Here is a 10,000-nt window from a genome sequence, read left to right as displayed (position 1 = left end):
GGAATAGATATACACAGCCCCTCTACCCCCTACTCTAGTCAGCTTTCTATCTCTTTCTCCAACCTTCGATGATCCTCCTGCGGGCAAATCATCGAAGTCAAGAAGAAGTGATGGGCCTGATCTTCCGATATCGATATCAGATCCATAAGCTAGCTCTTGGTTAAGAAAATCCTGAATATGCTGACCCGGGTGCAGTAAACGAACTTATATTCTCTTCCCTCCCCTCTATTCCCCTTACATAAAAGGCGAGTAACAAAGCCTCTACCGTTTGAGGGACGCCGTGCGATCATACAACTACTCCACGTGGGCCTTAATCTGCGCATACGAAGAAATAAGAACATGTTTTCAAAGACCTCTGGAAATGCCCGTTTTGTCTACTTAACATATGGGACGAGCTAAGCTATATACCGGCTTGGAGCTTTCTTCACCAGTTCCCATAGCCTCTTCTCTTCCATCTTTTCCTAAAGCAAGGTTGGCGTGGATAAGGCTTATGTGTAGCATAAGGGTTGGCTTTTAGTCCTTCTTTCCGTCCTTGGATCCCGGACAGAAGTAAGATGATTCAACACCGACCGAGAAAATGACCCGCCTCGTCCTCCCCTTTCAGAACCTCTAGTGCTTGCCTTATCTGTGAAATGACGTGGAAGTTCAGTGTGATTCACTTTTAAAGTCTTCCTCTCTTCTTCGAACCGAATTCATAACCTGCATAAGGAAGACCTGAAACTGGAGGACAAGCGGATGCTCAGTCTTTCCCCAGTGAGCTCGTCTTAGGGAAGGGCATTTTTATTCACCAGGAACCACCACTGGATCAGGAGCAGGATCCCCTCTCTCTGGGCGGGCAAACAAAAGAAAGAAAGCACACTCGTCAGTTATCCACCCCCAGATCGATTTATTCATAAAAGAAAACATATATATCATCTTTCTATACGTTCGTTAACTTAACCAGTGGGGCTTCCCAACATCCAACAGAAGCGTTAGTTGATCGGTCTACTGAACCTGGCTTTTGAACTCGTCATTCCGGGCGCACTCGATTGACCTTAGCTTATGGTCTAGGCCTCACATTCGTCTCCGTCATCTCCGTCTCTGTCTCCCCTTCGAAAGTCAACACAACATAAGAACGAGTAAAACAAGATAAAGAATCCCCTTCATTCTATGAACTTCTTTATTGAATTGAATGCTTGGTGTCAGAGCTCGTGAAGGAAGAGTCACTCGCCCGTAAACCATCATGACACAAGGGAACGGGAAGCGCAATAGCAACCCATAAGCTTTACTAATAGGGGCATTCCATTGATAACGATAGAAAGAGCGATCCACGGAAGCCATTGAAACCAAGCTTGATAGGATAAGAGCACTCTAACACGAACAGGACCGGGTCAGACATCGCCCTACTAGATAGAAAAGGTTGGGGAGGGCATATGATTGATCTAAAGATTAAAGGGAGCTGGACCAAGCCATCCTGATCGTCCCATACCTTTGAAAGCCCACCAGCTAGCATTCGGAATCACAAGAATAGCGAACTGGGGCGAGCCTATATAATGATAATGTAATAAAGCAAATTGTAAAATACCCAACATCGATCATCAGAGGGATAGTAGCGGACGAGACAAGCTCCTGCGTCTACAACAGATCCTGCAGTTTCAGCTTCGACACCAGCGGCTACTTAAGCTGAAGCTCCTGTTCAAGGGAAGGGTTCCAAACCAGCCTTAGAACCAACCTTAGACCAGACCCAGAAGCAACCAGAAGAGAAAGCCCCCAACTCAACTCCCCGAGACAGCTATTGGCATCAGGGGGCAGCGATGACCAGGACCCGCACCCCCGGAAAAAGATAAAGGCTCTCGTTCGGAAACCACCCCTCCCTATACCTAAAAAGCCTTCCCCTCGTTTAAAGAAAGCCCTCTCTGTGAGCTAGACAGCGAGTCAGCATTCGTCCAACTATTTAGGTCCATGATCCCTCGCCCCGGTCTCTAGATGAGAGGATTCCTTTCCACCGACACCAGATCCCCTTGGCTCAGACAACCACACGATGGAAGAAAGGTTTTTTGAGGGATTGATATATGTTCATAACCGGACTTCCCGCTAGCACGCCCCACTCCTAACTGCATAAGAAATCGAACCCGAAACTAAGCTAAGGCTGTGGAGGTTTTTATTACTGCTTGTCCGCCAGCCAGTAAGCGCTTGGCCCCCGGGCATTGATTAAGTGAGAGAGGACTACCACTTTCGCTCTCCCATCAGTGTGACTAAACTCATCTCCGTCTGCTACTCGCCTGGCCTTAGCCTCTGATCTTTCATCCGTGCCTTCTTAATCCAAGAAAGCTTCTAGGTTTTTCTCCCTTCCATCCTAGTCCGGCAGGCAGCACTTGTAAAAAAAAATCCGGTTAAACGCTCATCAGTTCTCATAGCGAGGCCTCGCTTATTGGATTGAAGCCAACACAACCTAAGCGGTTGCCTGACCTTTATTTGCAGAGTCCCTCAAGCCCCCTCTCGATGAAAAAAGGGGGGAAAGGCACCGGACGCAATTTCGGAACCGGTGCATGCCTAAAGATCGCCTCCTCTAAGAACCTCTCTGCGCCCCTCCCTCTCCTTTCAGTCGAGCTACTTCGTTACCCTGATGCTACCCTGAAGCCGGATCGTGTAGCCCACCTTTGCCCCGGCTTGATTACGAAGAAGAGGCTGTCTCATATCATGGGGGAGTCGAAGCCCTACGGCTAGGACGTAAGCCAGCCGGAAACCAACTAATCTACTTTGGCATTCATGTGCCACGGGTGGACTGAGATCCAAAATATTTTCTGTCAATGGCTTACAGTACTCGATGACTGCATACGTAAGAAAATGTCGAAGGACCACTTTCTATTTTTTTCTCTGTTAATGGATTGGAAAATGAATCGAATTGCATGCAGCATACGTATGAAATTAACACCTCCCCTGCGGTGCCATCAATGAGAATCGAACCAACCACAGCCCCACTACTTACTTTATTATTCCAAGGTTTCGCACCCTGTTGACATTTGTTTCTCGCTGAGTAAGCAATGTCTTTCCCCGCCCCGGTACTCAAAAGTCTTATTTGCGGAGAAGGGTTGGTCGTAGATCAGAACGATCGGGCTTCAGGGTAGCTTCTGGGAGTGCTCTACGAGAAGGCATATGTGTTACATCCGGGAGTGCTCAATGATGTCTAGCAGAAGAAGAGGAGAGGATAAGCAAGAAGGTAATATCAGTAGTGAGACTCGAGGGTACCATCAGGGGGGGTTTGGGGGTCCTCCCCCAGCCTAGCTAATAGAGAACTTCAATCTTCCCGTTAAGACTGACCGGGTTGAAGGCTTCAGTGAGAGTTCCAGGGTTGTCAACTAGAAGGCTGATTAGAAGATAAGGTTTTTTCCAGGGCGATCAGAACTAGAAGGAAGATGTGATAGCAGTAGCAGAAGGCGGATGCTCTAGTTCCAGGCTGATTATAAGAGATAGTTTACTCGGACGGTGGGATAGCTTAAACATCATCTCCTCCTATCCCGGTGGGAGTACTGAAAGAGGGTGTTACGGGCTTCTTCTTATAAGAAGGAGGGCTTTAGGGCTTAACTAAGTAAGAAGGAGGGCTTTAGGGCTTAACTAAGTATTAGTTAAGGGCTCGGAACTTCTAGTAAGTGAAGGTCAGCGGGAGCTGCTATCGGTAGCGGAAAGGGCTTGACTTATCTAAGTAAAGGTAGTAGAGACGGCTTGCATCAGGGTTGGCGTGGATAAGGCTTATGTGTAGCATAAGGGTTGGCTTTTAGTCCTTCTTTCCCAAAAAGAAGTAGACCTTATGGTACGTACCCTTCTTAGCCATTGGTGCGTTAAGGCTGAATGGGTAGTCTAAAAACAAAAGAGGCTTCTCCTCAAAGGTAGTTTACTTGCTTAGTGCTTGCTTGCGCTAAGGATCGAAGAGCTTAGTGTGAAACGCTAAGGAAGTCATATGCTCTTTTCTTAAGTGTGGTGCCCTCAATACAACCTTCCCTAAAAGTGGAGGTAGGAGATCCAGTTAACGAATAGGCTACGGCTGTAGCTGCAACGAGTAATGAATTCTCGGAAGCTCTTTCTTAAAGGGTGCCCCCTTCCCTCGAATGCTGCATTGGAGCGAGTTCTTCTACTGCCGAGTCCAGCTCAGGTAGCCATTCGTTCATGCTTCGCCCGGAAGGTTCCTGATAGCTGGTTGACAAATTGCTGTATACTATACTAGGATGCCGGATCTAGATAGATCCAAAGCCTGACTACACGGAATAAATGTAATAATCCGGAGATGACCGCTTTCTTTGTACTCGGCCTCGTTGTTTTAGGCCTCCAAGCCCAGCTTTACGGCTTTCTCGATCTTAGCGTTTTCTGGTGTTACCAGAACAATACCGATACCAGATCCGCTTTCATTCGACGAGCCATCAACGAACAATCTCCACCCCGAACTCTGAGCAAACAGGTCTTGGAGGCCGCCCCCAGTAGCCAGGTCTGGGATAATCTTCAATTTGTTCGGTTCTCACCTCTGAGGTGAGCTTGTCTGGAGTTCTTTTCTCTACGTTGGCCATAGAGGTCGGCTCGTCATCTATGGAATAGTCGCCCCCAATGTCTGATTCTACAGGGAAATCTGCCAGGAAGCTGGCTAGTGCTTGACCTTTTTCTGCTGTTCGTGGTTCGTATCGAATGTCGAACTCGCCTAGCTGAACTGCCCACTTTGCTACTCTTCCGGGCAGGTCGGTCTTGCCGAGGTCTTTTTTGAGGGGTTGAAAGGCTTCTTCGCAGTCAGACGTCCACTCGAATGTGGTATTCTTCTTCAGGAGCTGAAAAAGAGGTCGACACTTGTCTGATGGCCTGGATATGAACCTGTTGAGGGCTGCGACTCATCCATTATGCTTGCCTGAGGATCCTCTTCACTTGGCATGCTATCTCAAGAGAACGAGGAGAGTAGGACTGAAGAAGTGTTACTCGGAAATTGGGGAATAATCTCCTTGAGAGAGGGTATCAGATGTTTTGCCATGATGGTGATGACGAAAGTCTGTTAGTTTGGGCCTAGGCCTTTCAGAAACCAGTATACCTGTCTCGGGCACAGGACATCCTATCGCACACAAGACTAACATATTATCTTAAAGTGTCTAGCACGCGCACCTGACGGAACGGAATTTTTTTTTTGAACTCCTTATCTCGAAGCCGTGGGCGTTCTACCTGTTTGCATTCGTTGATGCCTGCGTCTTCGATCTCTCTTTGCAAAAAGGGAAGGGAGCCTTTCTGTAACGGCGACAGAGGGTGTTGCCGGAAGTTGTTTTGAAAAACAACATAAATACTTCTTCTTCTACGATATTTCGGGTGAGCATAAGCCGTAGTGACCGACTGACCCAATGGCTTATGCTCACCCACATTTTATTAAATTAATTACTTTACTGTAAGTATCTTATCCTTAATTTATAAATAAGGATCTGAGCCATGAGCGGTCTATTGATCAAGAGTCCCGCTTAGTCCGTCACCTCGTCTTCACTGAACACCTACCCACTCGCCTCCGAGACTTTCTTACCTCTCCGAGAATGGAGGTACTCGATCGTTTTGGGAACGTGAGGGGGGGAGGACACTTTAGGAGAAGTGACCCGATGCACGCCGGGGAACGGCTCTATCTACCTGAAGCTAAGCATAGAGCTTGCTGGCAGCACTTTGACTTCGACAAAAATTAAGTTTAGTACAGGCTAGGTAAGGAGTTGTTGACCACGACACTCTTACTCTTCAGTTATGTGTTCTCTGTTGGTTGGCTTGCCACTCTAGCTGAGTGCCTTTGATTATCATTGGCCGATAGGGATAGCCCCTTCCCTTTCTTCACGTCACCGCACTGAATTCTATGCACTTTACTCACGTTCTTTACTCTAGTCCTGTCATTCTTCTGAGAGCAAGGGTCCAACATATCCGAAAAATAAGGAGGATTCCTCGCCCGCGCTTCGCGCGATACATACCGATTTAAAAAATGGTTTTTCTTCTCTTAACATCAGTTTAACTCATCTTTCATCCACTCCCCGATTGGCAGCGTGCGGGGCGGGTCGGCGTCCGGGAGCTCCGCCCAACCAACCCTACCTATCACAGGACCACTAAACTCCTGTTCTAGCTCTTTTTTTAGGCCTTTCAGGCGACAATGGAACATGGCTAACCCATGCATCCACGTTCAGGAATAGCAGTTCATTCGATCAATGACGAGCAAAGGAAGCATTCTGTCTTTCAAACCTTTTCTGATCCCGGATCGCTGTGATGAACGAACATCGGTGCGGGCTCAAGTAGTTTAGTAAATATAGTATATCCGGGTGTCAGTATGAAAGATGGATCAAATCCTCGTGGTGAGGAGGCAGCTTAGTCTCCGTAGTTAATCTCTCTCCTTGGGCACAGAACTGTAAATCTGTCTTTCTCTGCCTAGACCCAAACCAGCCAGCAACTGGAGAAAGGCAGGATGAATCAACACCTCCTACTAATGGGGATCTACTAACCAATGCAACCGGGAAACCTTCTATCAAAAGTTCTGAACTAGCATCCGAAGCTAGGCGGTACTCTGCCTTGTATTGCCATTACTTGGATTAGGGAAGAAGGAAGGGCTTACACCAGAACTCGTTGATCTGATCTTCTATGCCCGGGAAGGAGGAGTCAATAGAGAGAGCTTCGGATCGAATCTTTGGAATCTCATCTCTAGAGGCAGCATCTTTCTCTAGTTCCGCGCAATCCATGCGAATCCATATGCAAACAAAGGTAGCTGGAACATTTATTAACCTCACCCTTCTTCCCCTTAGACCTTATTTATGGCTCGGACCCTCCTGTACCACCAAGGCAGACAGATACGTTTCCTAGCCCTTGCGCAAGCCTTTCTTTAGCAGCATGGTGGATTATACTAGCTCCTACTTTGCCTTCACAACCGGCACATACAAGGCGCCTTGTCATCCATAATGCAAAAGGAATTCAGGCGGGGTGGGGGCACTGCCCTCGCCCTGCGAAGGAACTCCAGTCCCAAGACCACAAATCATCGAGTTGCACCGGGCCTGACCAGCCAGCCATCCGGATCGACAGGCACGCCCCTCGCAAGTCCCGCCAGTAATTGGAGTATTCTATAATCCTTCCGTCCCGTGCCCGCAGTAGGCTTGAGTTATATAACCCTCCGTTCGGTCTGGCTAGTATAGTATCCTTCGCCGAACTCGCCTTAAACAGTAGGCTACAGTCTAAAATACCCCCTTTCCTTCCCCCCGAAGGCTAGGCGTAGTGCATAGCTCTTGGGGATAACAACAGACCAACTGATGAACGAATTTGATCTCTTATGTTCCTGAAGGAGTGAGTGAACGTAGTGAACGGTGCAAGCAGCAAGAGGTGCAACATCAAGTGTTGCGGTTTGATGAATCGGAGGGCTAAATAGCACCTGCTCTTTCGTCACAGCCATCAAGCTAGCAACAAGACGACTAAGCCTATTCGCCCCACAAAGAGGCCGCCTTCGGGACTGCTTAACAAGGAAGACAGACTGTCACACGGCCTAAGAGAGAGAAAGAAAAGTCAGTGACGGCGGAGTCGGTCATTCTACTTCCCGGTTCTTTTACCAGCCAGCCTACGGCACCTGAGCATCCGCACGACGTTCTCATATGATCCTGTGACTGGGCCTAGGCAGTTCTCCAGAAGGGTATCGTCAAGACCTCTCGAGACGAGAATAGACGAAGGGAAAGGAAGGAAAGATATTCGACATACACCGACTGAAGACTGTTTCCTGTGGTTTGTCTTTTAGAACAAGAAGAACATTCTCCTATTACTGTGAAGGAACCCATATTTGGTGAAATAAGTTTATAATCTTTAATTATTACACTGGATGTTGCAGAGGAAACACTGTAAGAAAATGAACTCTCTTTGTTAAAATTTTCTTTCATACGGGGGCGCTAAGAATAAGATGATAATTTTCGGGCTAAAACTAGATTATGGGCGACAACCCACTGAACACATAAGAGTTTTCAACAGGGTAGGAAATGCTTCTGAAAAGATGCCTTCGGGTGTCTCTTCATACATTCGAGAGAAGCTTTCCCCTTATCTTTAATAAGCATTGCTATCGCCAATCTCGCAATCTTCAAGCAACTCTATTTTGGTCAAAAGAGCTTATTCTGAGTTCTAATTCCCCGAATTCTGTAAGCTTGCTTGGTCTACTTTGTTCTGATTTCATTGTATTCCTCCGTATTCAGCATTCGCCGGTGTCACAAAAAGCAAAAGCATATCAATTCGTTGAGGCAACTAGTCTTGGTAAGGTTTACCACTGAGGGTAGGCAGTGTGCATTCTTCTCTCGGCTCTAGAACAGGTAGTTTACTTGCTCGACCATAGGTAGGGACTCACTCGACCATAGGAGAGGGAGAGGGAGAGGAAGAAGGGAAGTTAGCCTTTCTTCTTTCTTTGCCAAAGCGGGGCCCACCGTTATCATGTTGCATGATGAAACCTCTTGGTCTTCATCTGAGAAGTGGTTTTGTTGCTCTCTTGGATTTCAGGTGGTCCGCAAGGGTGACCGGAACCCTTACCTTAATTCTTTGGGGTAACCACTTCCCAATCGTCATCCTCATTGAGATCGGGGTCTCCCCACATTATATCTCCATCTGGGCTATTGACGGCTACCAACCCCCGCGGTATCTCTTCTGAGTAATCAGGGATGACCCGAACTTCGGTGTCCAGAGGATCCATCTCTTCGACGGGTATAGAGACTGGTTGCAGTGCTCCAAACCTTCTTGCGCCAGCTCTTTAAAGACAAAACACTGTCTTAGTGTATGTCCCACAACCTGTGGAACCGGCAGTAGTTGGAATCATCAACTTTCTCGGGGTCGCTTACACGGAGGTAGAGTAGAGTCAGCTGACCGTTAGCGATCAACATGTCAAAAGATGGCGTCTACCTTGCTTTCATCGAAATCCCCAACTTTAGAGAGTCGTTCTTTGAGAGAGATTTTCTTTGCCTGCTTCTTTTCATCCCCGTTTTCGTTCTTTTGCGCAGGGGCGTTGGGCTTTTTCCTGTCCAGCGATTTGTATCGCCATTGATTCTTTATTTTTTGTTTTAGAAGACTCGCCTCTTCTGATCTACGACCACCCTTCTCTTTTTCATGATCTTTGAGGGCAGCCTCTGTTTCCGTGGCAATGGCTAAGAGCTCCCCCAGTGTTTTAAGCTTCAAGCCCACACCAGCTTCAGGCGTGGCTTAAAGTTCAAATTCATTCGACACATGTCAGTCAGACTCTCGTGGGAGTGTGGCTCTGGGCATTTTACTGCCAACGCTCTCCATCCAAGGAATCGACTGAATCATTGTGCGCTTGCTTAGTGGCACACAGCTGGCCTGTGGTGGATTTTTCGTCCTCATCCGCCCACGAGTTTATGGTTCCAGCAGGCAACCTGGCATACCAATCGAATGCAGTCTCGCAGAGGGTGCTTACGAAAAGACGTATCATCAAAGCGTCGTTTCCGGCAATGCCCCCAGTAAATGCCTTAAAATTACAAATATGCTGCCTAGGGGCCCCTCTCCCGTTGGTCGAGCAAGTAAACCCCCTCTCCCGTCAAAAGACTTCAGGTTGGGTTGTTTGAACTTGGGGGGAAAGGCCTTTCCATGTAAAGGGGTATGGCGCGACAATCCCTTTTTGCTTCATTTAACTTTCTTCATTCAATTGAGAGAGAGTCTGTCGAAGATCCCTCCGCCCTATTAGTAAAGCTACTTGATCATCTTCAGATTGGCGTATCTCCTCGTGTCGCGAGGACTGCCCCTCGGTCATGTTCTTCTGTGGATTACTGGTTTCGCCAATTTTTTCTGACCTTGGGGATCTCCTTGTTCTGCCTTGTCTTTTGAACAAATAAGAGCTCGCATAGCTTCTCTAATCTCCATCATCTTATCTAGCCTTTCTTCGGTACTTTTGTTGAGTTTGGCTGTGGCTTCTTTAGGGGGTATTTCGTCCTCGTTGGTTACAAGGACGTGTTCTGTTCTTTACACTTCTGATGAGACGGTACGTGCCAAGTCTTCGGACTCATCGGAAGAC

The sequence above is a fragment of the Prunus mume genome, linkage group LG8 (genome assembly GCF_029339155.1).
Source record: "Prunus mume cultivar Tortuosa linkage group LG8, ASM2933915v1, whole genome shotgun sequence".
Classification (NCBI taxonomy): domain Eukaryota; kingdom Viridiplantae; phylum Streptophyta; class Magnoliopsida; order Rosales; family Rosaceae; genus Prunus; species Prunus mume.
Note: the sequence above shows the minus strand (reverse complement) of the source record.